Source organism: Canis aureus, chromosome 5, assembly GCF_053574225.1.
Source record: "Canis aureus isolate CA01 chromosome 5, VMU_Caureus_v.1.0, whole genome shotgun sequence".
In the NCBI taxonomy this organism is placed as follows: Eukaryota; Metazoa; Chordata; class Mammalia; order Carnivora; family Canidae; genus Canis; species Canis aureus.
Genome location: NC_135615.1, coordinates 17620725 through 17645393, shown reverse-complemented (window position 1 = coordinate 17645393; position 24669 = coordinate 17620725). Strand labels below are relative to the sequence as shown.

Sequence of the window (24669 nt, the reverse complement as noted above, 5' to 3'; positions counted from 1 at the left end):
GCTTGAATGTGTAATCAAGCAGGAAAAAGTGTCAAGTTCAAAGTAACCGAAGTTAAGTCAAATACACAAAATAGGACGAAAAATGTAAAGTAACAAAATACTTTTGGTTAAAATTCAACTAATAGGAAAATATTAAGGTGTTATTTACAGATTAATGAATAAAACAGAAAATTGGATGTTTGGGCATAGAGCAATTATACTAATGGGTATGAAATTCCTTCTCTTGCCTCCAGCGAAAAGAACTGGCAGTTTTCTGATGAGGTGAGATATACATAATGCAACTTTAAAGCACATACAAGGCAAGCATAACATGACTTAAGAACAAAAATTTTTAACCAGAAGGGCTATAAAAATACTGTTTTATGCCATACAGAAACCATACAATGCATAATACAGTATTTGAAAAAGATTTAAAAATAGCACATTGCATATAAAAAATTCCAAAAATGCTACTTTCACATTAGAACAGCATGTCAGAGAAACCAAAACTGAACAGGCAAATCTTGTCCTAAAAGTATATTCATTACATCAAATGCTTTAAAAATTTTAAATACAACATATATACACAAGGAGAACAGGCTGTTTGTGTCGCTCTGTCACACAGTAAGATCCTTGTTCTGTTTCTAGGAGTTAACAAGTCCAACAGCTAAAAAAAATTTACTGATTTAGAACTACCTTCAACTTTCAAATGCAGTTCTTCAAAAATCAAGGTGAGGATATCAGTTATTACCTTTTCTTTTCATTCTAAACTGAAGTAAAAGTAAATTAATTTCAGGTAAAATAATTGATTCACTCCTCAGAGTGTAGATTTGCATGGCTGAAAATGCATTGTACTTTGAGGGTAGCTCTATCAAATTAAATCACAAAAAAAAAAACCAAAGAACAAATTTAATGGTTTTGATTTTCTCTACTTCCCAAGCCTAATTTATGATAATTTTCTTAAATATCACAGTTCTCTGTGATATCTTCCTATGTCCTGTGTTGATTCTGTTTTAGATACATTATTATATTAATAAGGAGGTCTAAATTGTGAGAAACCATTGTGTATCCTATTCAGAGGCTTAGAGAGTTAATTAAATGACATTCTTAAATGATGACTTTGAAAAAAGCATATAATTAGTACAAAAAGTTGAACAAATGTAAGTCAAATTATCATAAAATAGCTATTATATAAATATATGTGTGCATATATATGCATTTAATTTTTAATATTAGATATATATTTTTTTAAATAATGGCTTTAATTGTCATTTTGAATATATGGTAAGGGAAAGTGTACTTTAATTAAATATACATCATACCAGTGATGCTGGCAAGGCTGAGTTAATCCTAATATTGATAACTATAAAAAATATTTTGTACATGATAAGACAATGAGAGAAAAAAAGCAATCCCTTTGAAACAAAACAAAACAAAAAATATATATATATATATTCACAGTGGTTTGTATAAACAGTATGCACTTCATGACAAAAACATGTACAGATTGAGCACCCTAGGGCTCTCTATATCCTAAAGAAAATGAGCATTTACATTATTCATGGATTGAACTGAATTTTAAAAAGATCAATTGTACACTTACCCCTTAGGATAAAATGTTCTGGGTTGTACAACTTTAACACCATCATTAAAGTTGTTTGCAAAAGGAATACAGAATTAAAAAAACAAAACTTTTTTTCTTGGGAGTGGAGAGTCTTTCATTTGCTGTTATAACCAGCAAATACCATTCATTAACTCAAAAAATGGAAGAGGGGGCCCCCTAAACACTATTTGAGCAAGCTGACCAATATACATTACAGTTTTAAAAATGAAAGTTATATGCTCTATGTTACAAGTCCCAACTAGGCAGTGTCAGAATGACATCTATTTCTTTCTTTTTTTTTTTTTTTTTATGACATCTATTTCTTTGCTTGCTTTGTGATCATACCCCTTGGAGGTGTTATAGGTCACGTGGCATTTGGCTTCTTTTTCTCTGCAGGCTTTAAAATCTGAAAAGAACTCATTAGAGTCTCTACCACACTCATCATGGCACCTGCATTGTCAAAGTCTCCAAAATAATTGGGTGCAGGAAACAGAGTGACCAACTGCGTCTTTGCGAGAAATTCATATCCATCTTCAACCACCTGATGGGCTCTACATAGAAGATCCAAATCATGCTTATGGAGAAATTTTGCAACCACTTCTGCACCAAATGTGAAGGACACTCCTCTGTCATTTTCATCTCAGCCTAAGACATCTTTAAGGGGGTCAGACCAGAAAAGATTACAAAGAAGACCCTGATCTGGTACATCAGTTGGTCACGTAATTTGCCAAATCTGCTCCATAGATCAAAGATCTGGTGATAAACCTCTGTGACAGCAGAGTATCTTCTCATTGACGATGGCTGCTATCGGTAAACAGTTAAAGCAGTATTCATCATAAAATCCATAAATTCTATTGATGCTGGCACACTCATGTTTTCCTCTGAGAAGAAAGAATTCTCAAGATATTTGATTTTGTAAGCCAGTGAGGGGCAGGTAGTCTCCGATGACTGCTTCCCCTGACCCCAAGGCACCGTTGCTTTCTGGTGGGAAAGTTGAAGCAAATCATAGTCTTGCCCGTGGATATCACCACTATTGTGAGTGGCGCTTCAAGGCCTAGTAGGATAGGCTGACTGAGAAGGATCTCTCAGGACTTTACGCACAGTCCTCGGATTTCATTCTCCTGTAGCTGGACATTCTTACCAGGCTTGGACCCTCTCACTTCCTGCAGCCATTGGATGATGCTGTTGATGTTGAGTTTATCCCCCCTAACTGCCCCGCTCTCTGCTTCCTCCTTCTCTCCTCACTGGAACCATGAGAAGCAATATTAGATATATTTACAACTTCTTCCCACTTGTACTCAATAACACACAGTTGTCAAGCAACTTCAGGTTAAAATCCAGTCAGATGCCTCTGAACAGTGAGTTGCAAGGACCACACTAAGAATGACAATTGAAACCATAATCTTGACAGGAAAAAAAAAAGTTTAACTACATGAAATACTATTTAAAAAAAACAAGAGTCTCTCATTTATGGAGAGACCGTTTTCAAAAGGTTTACTTGTTTGGTCTATTACATCACATTTTTCTGTAAATATGTGGTTAATATCTCAGTTTGATAGATAAGAGTCTATTTAACTCATAACCAACCTGAAAAATAACATACTAATGGCAACTAATCTTCATTTTCATGAATGGTCTTCTAATATTTGAAGCCAGATATCTTGTCTACCTTATCTTCTGTGATGTGTACCTTTAATTTTCACATGAAATGACTTTCATGGGTCTCCTCTCTCTCTTTTATCAAAGTTTCTCTTAAAACACACCCAGCGTTTAACACAACATGGTCAGATGTGGTCTGACTAGAGGAGAGTGCATAGGAATTCCTATCTTCCATGAAATAGATACAGTATTTCTGCTAGTGTGGCCAATCACACCTACTATTTCAGCAGTTACATTGCCCTATTTGTTCACATTAAGCTTTGTCAGCCAAAATCCCTGTATCATTTCTAAGTGAATTATTATACAGCCAGTACTCCCACATCCTGCATTTATGGGATTTCCAGCTTCCTTTTATTGCATAAAATGGACTGAGCAATTTTCATATAAAAGAGAGAAGCTTTTAGATGTAAATTTCACTTTGTAAAAATGTATTTCTATGTAAAACTTAGAAAAACCAAGGGAACCATCTGGATATTTTGAGGTAAGTAATTTATCTAAGCATTCTTATGTTAAAAAAATTCCTTAGGAGAGGTAGAAAAAAATATTTTTTTGAGGCAGTAGTTCTCAAACTGTGTTTCACATTAGAATTCCAAGGGGGAATTTTTAACTTTCTCTAAGCTCAAGCTGGACCTCATACCAATTAAATCTAAGTGTATGGTGGTGGGAGTCAGCAACCATACATATCTCTAGATGACTCCAATATATACCAAAGTTTGAAAACTACTGGTTTAAGAGTGTAAGTCGTATAATGAGAACACATGGGGGGCACATCTAAGTTTCATCACTATTAGTTATAAAGCCTTGAGCAAGTTACATAACTTCACTTCAGTTTCATCATCTATGAAATGGAGCTAGTATTTACCTCCTGAAGGTTGTTAAAAGGATACATATAAAGCATATAACAAGGTGCCTGGCATATGATAATAGCTGTTACTAGTGTTATTTTTCTAATATTTTGAGAATGTATATGTTACCAATAGTTGGCACAACAAAATACCAACTTAAGGAATAAGCACATGAAATTTATTTTATTCCACATGTCATTCACCCTTATGAATATATTCAATATATATAACTCAAGTAGCAACATTTTTACTACATGTCAGTCCTGTTTTAAGAGCCAAATGGGAATGAGTTGTCAAAAAAATATGTCCTTGAGTATAATTAGATAATAAATTTGTTTATTTTATTAAAATCACTTTCATTCATGTATTCATTCATTTGGCAAATTAGGAGCCTCATAAATGTTAAGATACTATTTTATGTTGTGGAATTCAAAATAAATAATTTGGTTTCAGGCAGGGCAGCCCGGGTGGCTCAGCAGTTTTGCTTCAGCCCAGGGCATGATCTTGGAGACCCGGGATGGAGTCCCATGTCGGGCTCTTTGTATGGAGCCTGCTTCTCCCTCTGCCTGTGTCTCTGCCTCTCTCTTTCTCTCTCTCTGTGTCTCTCATGAATTAATAAATAAAATCTAAAAAATAAAAATAAAAAAAATAATTTGGTTTCATATTATAATCATCTGGAGTGATTTTTTTGAAGATTTATTTATTTTAGAAAAAGAGAGAAAGAGAGCATACACATGTGGTGGAAGAAGTGGGGGGCAGAGAGAGAGAGAGAATCTCAAGCAGACTCCCTGCTGAGCATGGAGCCTGATCCCAGAACCTGAGAATCATGACTTGAGCTGAAATCTAGAGTCAGACACTTAACTAAGTCACCCAGGTGCCCCCTGGAGTCATTTTTTTTTTTTAAATATGAATGCCTAGGCCATAGTCTCAATACATAGAATGGGGATGGGGCTCTTGCATGAGAATATATTTTTTTAAAGCTCTGAAGGTAATGTGCATCTAGAATAGAGAATGACTGATGTGCACAATTCAGAATGTGTTGCTATTACAAAGTCAGTACATGGATGATGATCTGAAATGCCCACATTTAGTTTAAGAATAGATGAGGGAGGGATCCCTTGGTGGCGCAGCGGTTTAGCGCCTGCCTTTGGCCCAGGGTGCGATCCTGGAGACCCAGGATCGAATCCCACGTCGGGCTCCCGGTGCATGGAGCCTGCTTCTCCCTCTGCCTGTGTCTCTGCCTCTCTCTCTCTCTCTCTGTGACTATCATAAATAAAATAATAATAATAATAATAATAATAATAATAATAATAATAATAGTAAAAGAATAGATGAGGGAGGGTGCTTCTGGAATCTTCTATAAGAATGAGAACAGTAGCAAAAATTGGCAAAAGTAATTTCTTTAGAACTCTAGAATATAATGAAAAGTTCATAATTTAGCATGTTTATGCAAGAAAAACGGCTTGATCTCAGTAAGAACAATAAGTTTTGTGGCATTTAAAAACTTTCCCTATTCCCACCTCCCTCTCCCCAGCTTGATAGTAGCTAGAAACTATGTTATCTGAGAATACCTGTAGCCTAGCAGCCATAGGAGGAGAAGAATGTGTTTGGAGCTCCGCCTAAAGCTCTATCCCAACAGAACACTTGTGATTTGACTTTTTTTTTTTAATTTATTTTTTATTGGTGTTCAATTTACTAACATACAGAATAACCCCCAGTGCCCGTCACCCATTCACTCCCACCCCCCGCCCTTCTCCCCTTCTACCACCCCTACTTCGTTTCCCAGAGTTAGCAGTCTTTACGTTCTGTCTCCCTTTCTGATATTTCCCACACATTTCTTCCCCCTTCCCTTATATTCCCTTTCACTATTATTTATATTCCCCAAATGAATGAGAACATATAATGTTTGTCCTTCTCTGATTGACTTACTTCACTCAGCATAATACCCTCCAGTTCCATCCACGTTGAAGCAAATGGTGGGTATTTGTCATTTCTAATAGCTGAGTAATATTCCATTGTATACATAAACCACATCTTCTTTATCCATTCATCTTTCGTTGGACACCGAGGCTCCTTCCACAGTTTGGCTATCGTGGCCATTGCTGCTATAAACATCGGGGTGCAGGTGTCCCGGCGTTTCATTGCATTTGTATCTTTGGGGTAAATCCCCAACAGTGCAATTGCTGGGTCGTAGGGCAGGTATATTTTTAACTGTTTGAGGAACCTCCACACAGTTTTCCAGAGTGGCTGCACCAGTTCACATTCCCACCAACAGGGCAAGAGGGTTCCCTTTTCTCCGCATCCTCTCCAACATTTGTTGTTTCCTGCCTTGTTAACTTGCCCCATTCTCGCTGGTGTGAGGTTGTATCTCATTGTGGTTTTGATTTGTATTTCCCTGATGGCAAGTGATGCAGAGCATTTTCTCATATGCATGTTGGTCATGTCTATGTCTTCCTCTGTGAGATTTCTGTTCATGTCTTTTGCCCATTTCATGATTGGATTGTTTGTTTCTTTGGTGTTGAGTTTAATAAGTTCTTTATAGATCTTGGAAACTAGCCCTTTATCTGATATGTCGTTTGCAAATATCTTCTCCCATTCTGTAGGTTGTCTTTAATGGCAAGTTCTAAGAAAAGCTCCAAAGCTTTGTCTTTACCTCAGGGCTTATTCATTAAGGAAAGCCCTATTCTCAAGGCGTGTCATAAAAACTATCAGTGGCAATTATTTAACATAAAACCTGTTTGATATGGTAATATCAGTTCATCAGTTCGGACAAATGAGAGGCTGGCCCAAACATAATTAAAAAGGAAAATTTTAAAAATGGGATGTCCATAGAGGGCTTTGAAAAACTCCAACATTTTTGTGGGGATCTGAAATGCCACATATAAGTGAAGGGCATGTGTATGGTCAGAAAATACCTGACATGGCCCTAAATGCTCATCTCTGGCTGACTTTGAGGCTCTACACAAGCAGAAATAAAGGGTAAAGTTGCAAACTGTTGGAGTGTTCAATGTGTGCCATAAAGTATACACAGAACACCTCATTAAGGATGAGAAACCTACTGGTGAAAAGAATTTAAGGAAATTTCTGTTAACTCATTTGCTGACCAGTGAGGTAACTGAGCAGAAATCTCAGTGGCCATACTGACAAAGAATACAGACATTATAGAATTAGTACAAGAAAGTAACTAACAAAGAAACAAAAGCAAAAACAGCAACACATAGCAAAAATACAACCCCTGAGAAGGAGGAAATCTGATTTCCAGAGTTTCTACATTGTATTATTTAAAATACTAAGTTCTTTCCAAAAAAAATTATGAGACATACAAAGAAAGGGGAATGTTTACCACAAAATATAACCAAAGAAAGAAATCAGTCAATAAAACTGGACCCTAAGGAAGCCCGTACCATCTTGGATTTAATAAAGGCTTTAAATCAGCTATTAAAAATAAGTTCCAGGAACTAAAGGAAACCATGCCTAAACAACTAAATTTGAGACCGTATCTCAGGAAGTAGAGAATATTAATAAAGGGATTGAAATTACATATAAAAAAGAATCATTAGAGGGCAGCCCAGGTGGCTCACCTGTTTAGAGCCGCCTTCAGCCCAGGGTGTGATCCTGGAGACCTGGGATCAAGTCCCACATCGGGCTCCCTGCATGGAGCCTGTTTCTCCCTCTGCCTCTCTCTCTCTCTCTCTCTCTCTGTCTGTCTTTCATGAATAAATAAATATACTCTTTAAAAAAAAGGAATCATTAGAAATTCTTCAGTTGAAAAGTACAGTAATTGAATTGGAATTCACTTCATGGGACCAATAGCAGATTTCAGCATGTAAAAGAGAGATTCAATGAACTTGATTTATTGAGACCCAATGAATCTGATAGGCCAATCAGACTATCCAGTCTTCAGAAACAAAAGAAAATGAAGAAAAATGAACATATCATCAGAGATCTATAAAACAGCATCAAGCATACCATTCTACATATATGGGAGTTTTGGAAGAAGAGGAGAGACACAAGGGGCCAAAAGAATATTTGAAGAAATAATGGCAATCACTTCTCGAATCTGATGAAAAACTTTAACCTATATATTCATGTATCTTAATGAATTCCAAGTAGGATAAACTAATATATAAACACCTAGACATGTCATAGTCAAATGGTGAAAGAGAATCTTGAAAGTTGTAAATTGTACTTGAAAACTATGCATGACTCATCATTTGAAAGGAAACCTCATTAATAGTAACAGCTGATTTCTCATCAGAAAGCATGGAGACACTATCAAGATGGTGGACTCAGAAGTTCCAGACACTTGCCCCCCATGGAAACATTAAATAAACAACCACAGACTAACTAATATAAACTGTATAGGAGCTCTGGAAACCAGTTCAGAGATCTATAGCAAAGAAGTAAGAAAAAGTCACAATAAAAACTTCAGGAAATTTCCTGGCATTTTTTTCTTTCTCTTGTCCCACCCTCTTCTAGGCAATGACACAGGAGGAAGCAGATCAACTCCCAGTTCCTTACCTTGGAAATTATCTGCAACACTCTGGCCTGCCTATGGGCTACCTCAGAGAGACTGGTTTCTATCTCACCTCACTCAGAGCTCAGACAGGAAATTGTGGCAGAGTTTGGACCTGAGGTGGCAAAAACTATGGAAGGCAGTGGCAGGTATTGTGGTGTGGGGGACTTTAGATTCACAGATACCTGGGGGCAAGAGATTACAAACAGAGGAATATAATAAAACATCTATGCCCCCAAAGAGAAGCTGGAGTGAGACTCTTTGATAAATTAAGATATTTAAACACAGCCATAATCACAGGGAAGTTTTTAAAAAGGATACACACAGGCCCAGATAGAACACATGCCCAGAAAAGACCTCTAAAGACCTTATAGCTTCACCCTGGGCTGATTCCAATAGAAATGACAGGATCTTGTTAACTAACTTTCCACTTTTCCAATGTGGAAAAACTAGGAAAGGTGGCTGTATTTTCATATGCCCACTTAAAAGATCACAACACATACCAAGAAACAAGGCAACACAGCTCATTCAAAGGAACAAAATATATCCTCAGAAACCATCTCCGAAGGAACAAATGTATCAGAATTATCAGGAAGGCTTTAAAACAATTGTCTTAGGTATCCCAAAGCTAAAGGAAAATACAAAGAATTAAAGGAAATAAGGAAAATGATATAGGAACAAAATGAGAATATGAACAAAGAGATATAATGAAAAAAAAAAAAAGGAACCAAATAGAAATTCTGGAATTGAAAAGTACAATAGCTAAATTGAAAATTTCACTAGAGATAAAAAAGAGACTCAACCAGGCAAAATAAAGAATCAGTGAACTTGAAGACAGGTCATTTGAAGTTACTGATTCTAAGCAGCAAAGGGGAGAGAGAGAGCCAGAGAGAGAGAGAGAGAGAGAGATCAATATAGGCATTATGAGAGTCACAGTAGAAAAAAAGAGAGAAAGGGACAGAGAGATTATTTCCAAACATTTAGTCTTGGAACACTGAAAAACTCACAGCTCATATCATGATCAATGATGAAAAGACTGAACATTGTCCAAGACTAAATATTTTAGGCCACAAACAGGACTAAATGTCCAGACTAAAGATTTTAGGCCACAAAACCAGTCTAAATTTTTTTTCAAAGACTGGAATCATACAAAGTGTCTTTTCCAAACACAATAATTGAATGAAAACAGAAATAAACACCTGAAGGAAAACTGGAAAATTCACAAATATGTGGAAATTAAATAACACACTTTTAAATAACCAATGGGTTAAAGGAGAAACTATTTTCTATTTCCTATTTCCATCTATTTCCTAGAGGGAAAAAAAATAGCAAAACAATAGAGAATATAAATGAAACCAAGAGTTGGCTATTGAAAAAGATCAGTAAAATCGACCAATTGTTAGCTAGATTGACCAAGAAAAAAAAGAGATAAGACTCCAGTAATTTAGATCAGAAATAAAAGAAGGGACATAACAACCAATTCTAAAGAAATAAAAAAGATCAAAAAAGAATATTATGCATGGTTGTATGCAAACAAGTTGAATAACTTAGATGACATGAACAAATTTCTAGAAACACATAATCTAATAAGACTGGATTATGAAGAAATAGAAAATCAATATATCTATAATTAGGGAATTGAAACAGCAATCAAAAAGCTCATGACAAGTTAAAGCCCAGGACTAGATGGTGTTACTGGTGAATTTCACCAAACATTTAAAGAAGAATTAACAATAATCTTCCTGAAAGTCTTCCAAAGAATTAAAGAGCTAATATTCTCAACCTCAGTTTATGATTCTGATACCACAGCTAGACAGACACTATACAAAAAGAAAACCATAGACCAGTACTGTTTGTGAATATTGATGCTAAATTCTTGACAAAGTGCTGACAAGTCAAATTCAACAGGATTATACACCATGACAAAATGGGATTTACTCCTAAAGTGTATGGATGGTTCAACATAAGAAAATCAGTAAGTGTAATATACCACATTAAGAGAATGAAAGTAAAAATCCATAAGAACATGTCAATTCCTGCACAGGAAGCATTTAAACAAAATCAAATACCCTTACATGATTTTTTTTTTAAGTCAACAAACTAGGAATAGAAGGAAATTATTTCAACATAAAGAAAGCCAGATAGGAAAAACTCACAGCTCCTATCATGATCAATGATGAAAACACTGAAAAATTTCCCTCCAAGGTCAAGAGCAACACAAGTATGCCTGTTTTTATCACTTCTATTTGACATAGTACTTAGGAAGTCCAATTCAAAAGAAAAAGAAATTTTATTTTTTTTAAAGATTTATTTATTTGAGAGAAAGAGAGTAAGAGAGAGTGTGTGAGTGGGGAAGGAGCAGAGAAAGGGAGAGAATCTCTAGTAGACTCCATGCTGAACATAGAGCCTCACAAGGGGTTTGATCTCATGCTCCTGAGATCATGACCTGAGCCAAAACCAAGTCGTTTAACCACTGTACCACACAGGCACCCCAAGAAAAAGAAATTTTAAGATCTAAATTGGAAAGGAAGAAAAAAATAATCTCTATTCACAAATGACATGATCCTATATGTAGAAAGCCCTAAATTCTGTAATAAACTGGTAGAACTAGTAACTGAATTCAGCAACATTGTAGGTTACAAAATCAATATGCAAAAATTAGTTGTGTTTGCACTGTACATTAACAATGAACAAAGTGAAATGGAAATTGAGAAAACAGTGCCAATTAGAATAGCATCTAAAAGAATAAAATACTTAGGAATGAATTTTTAGCTTTGTACACTGGAAACTATAAAAGATTGGTAAAGAAATTAGACACAAATAAATGGAAAGACATCTTGTGTTCATAGATTGAAAGATTTAATATTGTTAAGATGGCATTGCTACCCGTAGTGATCTACAGATTCAATGTAATGAATGTATCAACATCCCAATACTTTTTCTTGCCAAAATAAATTAATTCATCCTAAAATCTATATGGAATCTCAAGAGACCCTGAACTGCCAAAATGATCTTGAAAAAGAAAAAGTTGGACTCCTTAGACTTCCTGATTTCAAAACTTACAACAAAGCTATGGTAATTAAAAGAGTGTGGTACTGACATATGAACAAACATGTAGACCAAGGGAATAGGATAAGAAACTCAGATATAAACCCTTGGCTATGTGGTGGAATGATTTTTGACAAGGCTGCCAAGACCATTCAATGGGGAAAGGACAGTTCTTCAACAAATAGTGTTGTGAAAACTGGATTCCACATGCAAAAAGAATTAAGTTGGACCCTTACCTTTTCTATATTAAAAAATAATAATTTGGAATGGATTAAGGTCCTAATATAAGACCTGAACTATAAAAACCTAGACGCACTGGGTGTTATTCTATATGTTGGCAAATTGAACACCAATAAAAAATAAATTAAAAAAAAAAACCTAGAAGAAAATAATCCAATGAAGCTAAAGTTTGAGCAGGCTGAGTTTAGGTCTAGAAGTAGGATAATAAAAGTATTCCAGGCATGGGACCCAAATCCATTTCACTTCTTAAAAACAAGGGTACACAGGGGCTTCCACATTCATGAAAGGAGGCAGGAAAACACTACTAACTACTGTGTATGGCTACTTCTTGTGTAAATATGTGTGTCTAGAGAAACAGAGTGGTGTAACTTTGTGACTAGGAACATCAGTGAGATGTCTGTTGGAGGAGAGTGGGGATGGGCTAGATGGGTGATGGGTATTAAAGAGGGCACATGTTGTAATGAGCACTGGGTGTTGTATGTAAGTGATGCATCACTGAATTCTACTCTAGAAACCAATACTACACTACATGTTTTTTTTTTTATATATGCTATCTTTTTTTAAAATTTTTTATTCATTTATGATAGTCACAGAGAGAGAGTGAGAGCGAGAGAGAGGCAGAGAGAGAAGCAGGCTCCATGCACCGGGAGCCTGATGTGGGATTCGATCCCGGATCTCCAGGATCGCGCCCTGGGCCAAAGGCAGGCGCCAAACCGCTGCGCCACCCAGGGATCCCTACTACACTACATGTTAACTAAAATTTAAATTTTTAAAAAATAGGCTATACCTTTGGTTGTAACTTTCCATTCTGTATATTACACCTCTGTCAATTCCATCCCCTCCTACACTAGCAACCTACATGGCAGCCCTTTTTGGAGGTAGCATCTGAGAAGTACATGGTAGGGGAGAGCAGCCCCAGAGCAGGGGAGGAATGTAGGTGAAAGCCACACATTTGACCTTAGATGGGGTGGTCCTTCCAGCTGCAGTCTGAAGATAAGCCGTTTAACACCCTCACTATTGTTTTGGTCCTTCATGAATCCACCACTTGAAAATGTGGCATATGGAAAAAAAAATATTTGTAAGACAATTCACTTTAATCTTTTAGGATTTGGGGAACTGGGAGCCAGATGAGTATACTTCAAACTGTTTGGTGACTTTAAAATGAGAGCAGACCCCAAATAGGCAGGCAGAACACAAACATGGATCCCATTTTAAGGAGCTTTCAGATTTAAAACAAAACGAAACTGTGTAGCCTGTTAGGCGCACCATTGGACAGCTATACATTTGACAGTCCAAACATGACCAAATCAAAGCTCATAAACCATGTTTATGGCAGTAGTCGTAGTATGAAACTACACCACTACACATGCCTTCTCTAGCTTCTCTTTGGCTTCCTGATTGGGCATGGGTCATTGGACAGCTGAAGGTAAACAGTGTGATGTCAGATTCCTGTGCTGTTTGATCAGCTGTGTTCTGTCACACCTGCAGTCAGGAAGCTGGCCTCATCCACACTCAGTGCTTGACATTCCTGGCTAAAATTGCCTAAACGTGTATTCCAACCTCACAGAAAGTAACTTTTTCTCTTCCCTTTTGGGGAATCATTCACAAATGTCTCTGATAAGCTACTCTGTTTGGAGGAGCTCCTTAGGCCACTGGGTTTGAAATTACTAGTGATTATTTTCCTCTAAGATCAAAATTCAGAACCAGACATTATTTTCTAAACAGCTAGCAAAATTAAGTTTAGGGAAGTGACAAAGCCAAATGATCTCATGGATATATTACTTATTTGGAGTATTCTTCCTAATTCTACAAGTGGGTTACAATACATGCAGAATAGTTATTCTAAAAATGAGAATACCTGTTTCCTATCTAATTCAAAAATGATGGCTATAATATAACACTTTAATACAAATTAGCCTGATAAAAAGGCAAATGAACATATCTGAACTTCCACTTTTTCTTATTAAAAACTTTTTAAAAATTAACGAAAAGAAACAGAATTAAGAAAATCAAATACTATCTTGCCAAACTGTGGAAGGAGCCTCGGTGTCCATCGAAAGATGAATGGATAAAGAAGCTGTGGTCTATGTATACAATGGAATATTACTCAGCCATTAGAAATGACAAATACCCACCATTTGCTTTGATGTGGATGGAATTGGAGGGTATTATGCCGAGTGAAGTAAGTCAATCAGAGAAGGACAAACATTATATGGTTTCACTCATTCGGGGAATATAAAAAATAGTGAAAGGGATTATAGGAGAAAGGAGAGAAAATGAGTGGGAAATATCTGTGAGGGTGACAAAACATGAGAGACTCCTAACTCTGGGAAACGAACAAGGGGTAGTGGAAGGGGAGGTGGGCAGGGGGTTGGGGTGACTGGGTGATGGGCACTGAGGAGGGCATTTGGCGGGATGAGCACTGGGTATTATACTATTTGTTAGCAAATCAAACTGCAATAAAAATATACAAAAAAATAACATAAAAATGCAACAATGTTTTAAGAAAGAAAATGGTTCTCATAAATGTTGGTGAAAGACAAGAAAATAATTAGAAGCAATGTACCAATTATATATTCTTTATATGAGTTTCTGTATCACAAATTTGAGTTGACGCTCTGCAGCAGAGTTTTGCTTCTTAAGAACAAAGAATTTAATACATGGATTTTTGCCAGACCCAGCTGTTGCATCACAAGTTTGTAATACTGAACACCTGTTCAACCACTGTTTTTCTCCCAAAAATGTGTTTGATCATGCAGCTTGAAAGGAATGGCTTTTCACTTCTATTTACAAATCTCTGAGACTTTTTACACAGTACTTTAATTGTCTGCAACCATACTTAGGGCTCATGAAATTTACTAAATAACATCACTATAGAGGTCATGAGGATCTCTATCCTTTTCAGCAAGCTTAATTGGAAAAAAAACAAGAAATTTTCCTTAAGCCTAACACACAAAAAAACTCTCACCTTACAATGGTACGCTGTTAAATAAAATGACTTAGAAAAATATGCAGTGGATTTTTTTGTGGTTATTTCAGTTCAGCTTTCTGTTCCTCAGTCTATCAAGGACTGATGAACAATGCTTATTTTCTGTCTTGGATATTCTTCCAAGTTTTATATATGACATAAAACAGGTTCATATTTCACATTCTGATTTTCCGGTCATATAAAGAAGAAACAAAGAATTATTAAGCTTGCAAAACATACCTCTTTCATGTACCATATTTTCTTTACCACTGAGAAGCTATCAAAAACTATTACCGACTTTCTCAAAAATGAAGGAAAATGTTATGTTTTCTAATTGAGGTCTAGTGGTGCGAGTGTCAATCCTCCTTACTATGAAGATGTCACATTCCATTTGTTTTATGTCTCTAACAACTATAATGCAGCTGCAGTACAAAATCAGATTATGAATCTTTATTTGTCTCAAGGATCCCCCAAGTCAGTACCTTAGTACTTTGCTGCCTAGCTCATTCACTGATATGTCGCTTTAAATATTCCTTTGCAAGAAAAGATGCAATGCATTCACTAGAACTGATTTTCACATCTCATTTCCTTTACAGGTCTGAAAATGTGTTCTAATACACCTGGTGTTAAAAATATAAAAAGTGGATAACATCTGTTTTGAACAGTTGACATTTCACCATATCCACTCCACATGGACTCAAACATAGTGTGCTTAGGCTTCATGATGCCTGACAGACGTGGTAGGGACCCTGACATAGCATAAGCTGTCTGAAGGCTTGGCTTATGCTTTCTTCCCATTTATGTTGCTCTTAGCTATATTTGACAGCTGATTTCTGCAGCATTTCTGTCAGTGTTCTTAATCCAGACAAAGAAATTCTTTATTTCAAAATGGTGCTAAATCCTATCATTCATAAGTTAATAAGCTTAAATGACTTGCAAAGCATCTTATGTGGAAATTCTTTCTTAGAAAATAAAACACAATCTTTCCTAGAAAGTTGAGTCATTAACTTACCTGAATGGGGCTGGGGTGGGGAGGAGGAGGGAAGAACAGACCAAAGTATCTGGCAAGATCTCTTTAGTTCCTTAATTTTACTGCAAGCTGGAAGCCCTGCATAGTCAGAAAATGTTTCCTGCCTCTACTCTCCTTCAGAATTTATAATCTCATTAGAAAACTATTTTAATTCAAGTAAAAACAACAGAATATCCAAACTGCTACTTGAAAATGCTAAATTGAGGGCACCTGGGTGGTTCAGTGGTTGAGCACCTGCCTTTGGCTCAGGTCATGATCCCAGGGTCCTGGGATGGAATCCCACATCAGGCTCCCCACAGGGGGCCTGCTTCTCCCTCTACCTATGTCTCTGCCTCTCTGTGTGTCTCTCATGAATAAATAAATAAAATATAAGAAAAAAGAAAATGCTAAATTGAATATAATTGAGTAGGATAAATTTTGGATGGTGATGTTCAATAAAACATGAGACCCCAGAAGAGTTCCAGTACACATAACCTGTCTCCATGCATACAGACATTTACAAGTATCTTTATCCATATTATTTCAGCTAATCCAAAAGGCAGTTGATTGTAAAATGTGCAATTATATTTACATACCACCAAGGAAAACATTGCCCTTTAACCTATGATGCAATGTCAATTATAAAACATTTCCCTGAGCTACTATGTTTGTATCTCTACCATTAGGTCAAAGGTAACTTTACTTTCTCTAAGTGAAAGAACATTCTAGAAAGTCTCAACTATTTTGTTTAACCTCATTCTGTATTTTAACACTGGAAACAACTGCATAAATGTTATGCATTTATGTTAAGATTATTTAAAAAAGGCATACAAAATGTAATGTGTACCTACAGAGGGTTGGCAAACAGTGCTAAATAATGCTGCTGAATTAATGAAGTTATCTGATTTGCCCAGGGATTAAATGAAATCACTGCTGACTTCTAATATAATATTAATTATATTAATATAATATGATTTTAACTTCTACTTTATTGTATTCGTGTATTGTCACAAAACTCTTTAAGGCAAAATGAAAATTTAAATGTAAGTGCTTAAGAAGTATAAATCCAGTCCATTTACTAATTATTAATACTACAACATGTTCCTCTCAGGCATCGTTATATATTTGAGAGCTATCTTTCACACTTACTTAAAGCCAATGGAAGTGATGGAAGATGCTGTATCTCCTTAGGTATAATATGTGGATGAAATAGGAATAAAAAATTATTCATCCCTCAAGTTACTATGTCCTAGGTTGAAAATGGAATCAAAACCAAAACCAAATCTTTTCTATTTCTGATTTGTGATTAATTTTTGGTAAAAGAATTGAAAAAACAAAGAGCCCAACAATTCATGGATTTGAATTATTAATTAGGTTTAGTGTGAAAAAGGATTACTCAATAAACTATAAAAACATTGTTGAAAGCTTACTAAAATAAATACAGCAAGACCCAAATGTCTTTGTGTGGTTTACACTGTAATTACTTCAGAGTATAAATGGTTCAAAATTTGAAAATTCAATTACATGCATTTCATTTTCATTTAATTTTGTGAATTTTGAAAAGCATGTGGTTTTTTCTTTTTAAATTTTAGTTTTTTAGTCTCTCATTGAGGATGGCAAATACTGTTGGAAACAAAACACTGAAGGTAAAATTTTAAAGTTTCCCAAACTGAACAAGTGTCAAAGAGAGTTAAATAATGACAATTCTAAATGATTTTTAAAGCTTCTTTTTTTTAAACATACTCTGTCATTTAGAGCAGTTTTTGGTTGATAGCAAAATTGAGCAGAAGGTACTGAGGTTTCCCATAATGTCTGATCCCGCACATGCACAGCCCCCCATTATCAACACAGTGGTACCCCATTGTATGACAAATCGAAGATTTGAAATATTTGAAATATTCTCTCAAAGTGGCACACTAAATGATATTTTTTTAAGCTTGTAGCATTTACATTTTTGAGGTTCTCAAAGCTTAAAAGAGCCCTAAGACTTTAAGAAATCCCATATTTTCTGGAGCAATAGGGCTTTTCTTCACAAAGGAACTGTCCAGAAAAAGCTTCAAAATGAAAAGAAAACTGTAGAAACTTGTTTGTTGATGTGGGTGGCAGCTGTTTTGTGGTAGAACCATAGCACAGGATATGGGGTTAGAACTGGGTCATATCATAGGCTCAGTTACCATTCTAGTTATGTGATCTTCAGCAAGTGTTTAAATAATCTGACAACTTACTTTCCTCAGAAGCAAAAATAATTGTGCAGTTAATTGAGATGCTATATGCAAAAAGCTATAGGTTACATACATAAAATTAATTATGGTGAAAACAGTAAAATGACAATCTAGTGTGAAAAGAGTTAAGTACCATGGAATCTGCTTTTACAACACAAATCTGGATGAAGAGTTGAGAGTCCTAGAAGGACACATATCTGGGAATGACCGTGTTAACTAAAGAAGAAAATCTCTGGCCAAATTAATATGTGGGACCACACTTCCTCTTTTTTTGGTTATCATCTGCTTATTTTTCTTATCATTTTAAGTTTTTATTTAAATTCCAGTTTGTTAACATAGTGTAATATTAGTTTCAAAACACAGTGATATTAGGTACTTCCATATAACACCAAGTGTTCATCATAGCAAGTGTATTCCTTAATCCCCATCGTATCATTTTATTTATTTTTTTCATCATGGTAAGTATATTCTTTAATCCTAATCCTCTATTTCCTCTATCCTCTCCACCCATCTTCCTTCTGGTAACTATCAGTTTGTATTCTATAGTTAAGAATCTGTTTCTTAGTCTGTCTCGGTCTCTCTCTTTTCTCCTTTATTTAAGCTCATTTATTGCTTAAATTCCACATATGAGTAAAATCATATGGTATTTGCCTTTCTCTGACTGACTTATTTCACTTAGCATGATACTCTCTAGCTCCATACATGTTATTACAAATGGCAAGGTTTTATTCTTTTTCATGGCTGAGTAATAGTCCAGTACATATATATATGTGTGTGTGTGTGTGTGTGTGTGTGTGTGTACCACATCTTCTTTATCCACTCATCAATGGATACTTGGGCTATTTCTAATAGTTTAGCTATTGTAAATAATTCTGCTATAAACATAGGGGTGCATGTATCCCTTTGAATTAGTGTTTTTGTATTTTTTGGATAAATACCAGTATTGTAATTACTGGATTATAAAGGAGTTGTATTTTTAATTTTTTGAGGAAAAATATTTTCCAGTTTTACACAGTGGCTGCAGTTTTCATTCCCACCAACAGTGTAAGAGGGTTCCTTTTTCTTCACATCCTGACCAATACCTGTTATTTCTTGTGCTTTTAATGTTAGCCATCCAACAGGTATGAGGTTATATCTTATTGTAGTTTTGGTTTGCATTTCCCTGATGATGAGTAATATGGAGCATCTTTCCACATGTCTATTGGTCATCTGTGTCTTGGAAAAATGTCCATGTCTTCTGTCCATTTTTAAACTGGATTACTGTTTTGGAGGATATTGAGTTGTATCATTTTTTTATACATTTTGTATACTAAACCTTTATAAGTTATATAATTTGCAAATATCTGCTCCCATTTAATAGATTGCCTTTTATTTTTGTTTGATTTTTCCTTTGCTGTGCAGAAAATTTTTATTTTGATATAGTCCCAAAAGTTTATTTTTGTTTTTATTTTCCTTGCCTTAGGAGACATATCTAGAAAAATGTTGCTACAGCTGATGTCAGAGAGATTACTATGATTTTCTATCTCACATTTAGGTCTTTCATCCATTTTGAATTTGTTTTTGTATATGGTGTAAGAAAGTGGTCCAGTTTCATTTTTTTTCATGTTTTTAGAATAGCTCAAATTAAAATTTTTGTTTCACTAACTTCATTCCCCTTTAACACTGGAAATTTAAATGCGTAAATAAATTATGAAATGGCCATACAACAAAATACTATACAGCTAAGGAAACTAGACAGGGTATGGAAAGATATAGAGAGAATAAGAGAGGTATTCACAATTCATTGTTAAGGGAAAAACTCCAATCTAACTCTTAATCATGGTTATCCCCAAGTACTGAGATTACAGGTAATTTTTTTCCTTTGCTTTTATTTTTAATTAAAAAAACACTTTTTACTTGTAGGAGAAAACTCATAAAACTCCTTGTTTTTATTTACATTCTAAATTTTACAGAGTGAGGATGTAACCTATGTTATATAAAACTTCAGGTTTACAGCTCTTTGCAGGGTGCCTTAAAAGACAACCCACCCATATCTTAGACTTGGGTTTTCCAAAACAACAGCCACTAGCTGCATATGGCTACTTAAATTTAATTTAAATAATTTAATTAACATAAAACTTAATATAATTAAAAATTCAATTCCTCATTCATACTAGTCATATTTCAAGGGCTCAATAGCCACAGGGGGCTTAATGGTTACCATATTTGAAGAGTACATTTCCATAATCACAGAAATTTCCATTAGATTGAGCTATCTTAAACCATAGATTGGGATCTGTATACACAATAAGATACGATTTTTCAATATTATGAATGTGCTTTCTTCTTTTTGCATTTCTGAGCACATGACCTCTTTCATACTCTATCCCTGAGGTATCCTTCTACCTTGGGAAGATAAGTTTTGTTCTATAAAGATGAAGGAGAGAGACCATACAGTACTCATTTACCTTCTCATCATAGAAAATAGGATTTTTCAAAACAAGAGCCTTGCAAATCCACCATCTTTGCCTGAAATCATGGTCTTCTCATGTTTTGTAAAGTTACCATTTCTTAGTTGTCAAAGTTAAAATACAAAAACAAAAACTCAAACTCTCTCTTGATCACCTTCACATAGCCAATACCAATCACACACCAATATCTGATTCTACTTTGCAATTCTTTCTTTTTCTTTTTCTTTCTTTCTTTTTTTTTTTTTTTTTAGAGAAAGAGAGTAGGGGAGAGGTAGAAGGAGATAGAGAGAGAATCTTAAGCAGGCTCCATGCCCAGCATGGTTGATCTCACAACTCTGAGATCATAACTTGAGCTGGAATCAAAAGATGCTCAACCATTTGAACCACCCAAGTGCCCCTGCAATTATTTCTGTACTGACTCTTCTCTTTGCCCACACTGCCACTGTGTCAGGTCAGATTCTAATTATTTTCACCCGAACCACTGCACAAGCCTAATTAATCACCTACTCATATTTTCTAATTAACCAATCTGCTCACATCACATCCTTATTTAAAATTCCTCAAATGTTTGTGTTGCCTAAATGATAGTGCATACAGAGGAGTGTAGTTCTTGGTAAGAGTAGTGAACAAGCAGGGATGCCTGGGTGGCTTAGTGGTTGAGCATCTGCCTTCTGATCGGGGGGTGATCCCAGGGTTCTGGGATTGAGTCCCACATTGGGGTCCCTGCATGGAGCCTGCTTCTCCCTCTGCCTATGTCTCTTTCTTCTCTCTGTGTCTCTCATTAATAAATAAATGAATTTTTTTTAAAGAGTAGTGAACAAGCAGAGATCATGCATCTGCTCTTTCCTCAGGAGTGATAAGATGGGGGCTGAGGTTTCCTTGAGAAAAATTCAAAGACACTAAAGTGGTAGGAATAGATAATGCGCAGGGAAGATTCAATAGAAATGGAAAAGTAGGAGCTCTTTATGGAGGCTTGGATCCAATGTAGGACTTGGGGCCAGGGGCTAAAAGACAAGCATGATGGGTTGTGTTTAGTTTGAGTGTGGTTCAGTTTAGGTTGCTAGAATAGTCAGATATTCAGGACAGAAATCCTGGGCAGGAATGATGAAAATGAAAATACTGGTGTGTCTCTTACAGAATGTCTTATTACAGATAATAAGATAAATAGGCAAATTTGTAATTAAAATCCATGAGAATAAAGGACATAATTTACACATAACAGCACTATGTAGAACTGTTAATCTATATACAAAATGGTATCTCATCATAAAACAAAATTAAATTCTGTATTTAAGTTTATATTTTTGGTGATGATTGGGAATGAACCAGTATCCAGAGCATCCTTCTCTGGGAAAAGTAAAGACTTTGAATATGTGTTTACCTGTTACTTTACACTACCTAATACATTTTTTTAAATTTTTAAAAAATTTTTTAAAATTTATTTATGATAGTCACAGAGAGAGAAAGAGAGGCAGAGACATAGGCAGAGGGAGAAGCAGGCTCCATGCACCGGGATCCCGATGTGGGATTCGATCCCGGGTCTCCAGGATCGCGCCCTGGGCCAAAGGCAGGCACCAAACCGCTGTGCCACCCAGGGATCCCCCTAATACATTTTTTTTTTTTTTTTTTTGGTTTAGGATAGTCACAGAGAGAGAGAGAGGCAGAGACACAGGCAGAGGGAGAAGCAGGCTCCATGCACCGGGAGCCCGACGTGGGATTCGATCCCGGGTCTCCAGGATCGCGCCCTGGGCCAAAGGCAGGCGCCAAACCGCTGCGCCACCCAGGGATCCCCATTTTTTGAATCATCTAGTAATTTAGATTCAGATTGCTACTGTGATAATATTATCTGCCTTTATTTTATGTCATTAATTTTAAATTCTTTCTTAGAAATTTTCTAAAATTTGAGAGACATATTATCAACAAAAATTTATATTTACCTATAAATTCCAGTGAGTTATTTGCTTATTATTGTTTCTATAACAAATGCTATTCTCTTTTTAAAGAATGTTTTGTTTTGCTGGAAAATAGCCTAAGTTGTTGGGGTTTTGTTCCAGAAAAGGTTTATGGGGAATAAGCTTCCTGAGTCTTGACATTTCTGAAAGAAAAATGTCTTTATTCTGTCCTTACTCTATACTCACTTGAATGCTAGTTTTTATAGGATATAGAATTCCAGGATAAAAATGCTTTCCTCTAAAGACAGTGAAGGATTTGTTCCATTTTCTTTTACAATTTATTGTGAATGATGTTAAGTCTAATACTGGAGTGATCCTTGTTCTTATGTAATTTTTTCCCTTCCTCTAATTTTCTGGAAATGTCCAATCTGAATTTATGTCAAGGTATAGATAACTGTCTTTGTTCTTCCTGCTTGGCACTAAGTGGATCTTTTCAATCTGAAGACTAGAATCTTTAACTCTTCACTTTACAGAATCTTCCCTCCATTTTTTAAATGATGATTTTTCTTTATTTCAATTGCTCTCTTTCCTTTTGTGTATTTTCTTGTGCTATATTTTCAAACTTTCCCCCATCACCAGCCTACTTTCTTTTTACTTTTACTTTGCATTCTTATTTACTAGACTTTATCTTTCAGATAATTACTCAATCATATCTAGTATTTGTCTCTTCTATTAAATTTATTGTTTTGCCAAAACTATATATTTTTAAGATTTGTTTATGTATTTATTAGAGGGAGGAAAGGGCAGAGGGAGATGGAAAGGGAGGGAATCCTCAAGCAGATTCCCACTGAGCTTGGAACCTGACATGAGGCTTGATCCGAGGACTCTGAGATCATGACCTGAGCTGAAATCAAGAGCCAGATGTCCAACCAAGTAAGCCACCCAGATGCCACACCAAATCTATATTTAATCTCCAAAAAGCCTTTGTTAATCTATGAACATATCTTTTTTTTTAATATAACAGCCTTTTTGGGTATAGTATTCCCCTTGGGTCATTCTGAGGATATAAGTTTTTAAAATTTCATATTATATTCCTTATGTTATCTGTTTCCTCTGAAGTTAATTCTGCTTCTTAATACTGGCTTATCGATATCAAGGATATGTAGTGATATTTCCTTAGTGGACTCTTTCTTGATCCCTAAATGATCCCTAAATACTACCATTTACGTTTTACATTTAAAAAATTTTTGTGGACCTTAAAGAATAGGAATTATGTTATATATCTACTTCTGAAACTTGGTATTTTTGCTCAATATATTTATAAGATGTATTGATATTGATGAATACATTACTGAAATACATTTGTTTCTCACTACTGCGTTGTATGATCATAGTATCATCCTGTTGTTCATTTTCATGTAGGTTGACACTTGAGGTGTTTTTATCTTTATGTTTTATTACACTTATTTTGCTCTTATATAAAAAATAGCTCATTGACCAGTCTGTAATAGATTTCTTCTATTACCAATACACATCACAATTCACTTTTTACAAAAGATTATTTCTAGTCACAAATATTTACAATGATATTTAGAGTCATGTTAAATTTATTATAGGAGTAAAATCCTTTAGATTTTTTAAATCAAGCTGAAAAGAGATCTTTAAAGAAAATAATAAATTTACAAAAGAGCTAAAGAGTTCAGCCTTTTTTTTGTCATGTAAAAATTTTATTTATGGGTTTTATATCCAGTATTTATTGAAAGCTAAGAAAAGTGGGATTCATGAAATAATTTTACTTTATTTTAATTATTTTAATTGATGCTAATCCTTGGTTCTTTGTATTTTACTTTTTCAAAGTAACAAAGAACTTAACGATCTTTCACTGTCATATTTCAAGCTATATAAATAAGATAGAAGTAATTTTATGTTTCTTAAAGTAGTAGGTATATACAGACAATTTTCTTATCACCCAAGAGATAAGAACAGTCAACTTTTCTTCCTCTTGACTTACCTGACATACCTGTTTCAATTGCACCAGCCAGGTAGAACATGGTAAGCGCTGCCACCTGAGCCTAGTTTCATTTGGCATTTAAAAACTAACCAGGAAAAGACATTGCTCAAAAATTATTTTGGCACAAACATTCAGTACTCTTTTCTGCTAGATAAATCAGACCAAAAATAAGTCGAAAGCAACTAGTGACCTGTGATGACATTATTCAATATAATATTAGAGATTCA

General features: G+C 35.2%; 1 protein-coding gene, 1 long non-coding RNA gene and 1 pseudogene across 8 annotated transcripts in view; 1 reads left to right on the top strand and 2 right to left on the bottom strand.

The window, feature by feature from the left end:
• The window catches only part of LOC144313749 (outer dynein arm-docking complex subunit 2), a 251252-nt gene that overhangs the window by 122099 nt on the left and 104484 nt on the right, over positions 1–24669 (bottom strand). The window lies entirely within an intron of this gene.
• The window catches only part of LOC144313754 (uncharacterized), a 213387-nt gene that overhangs the window by 141006 nt on the left and 47712 nt on the right, over positions 1–24669 (top strand). The window lies entirely within an intron of this gene.
• On the bottom strand, positions 1445–24482 carry LOC144313257 (serine/threonine-protein phosphatase PP1-gamma catalytic subunit pseudogene; annotated as a pseudogene).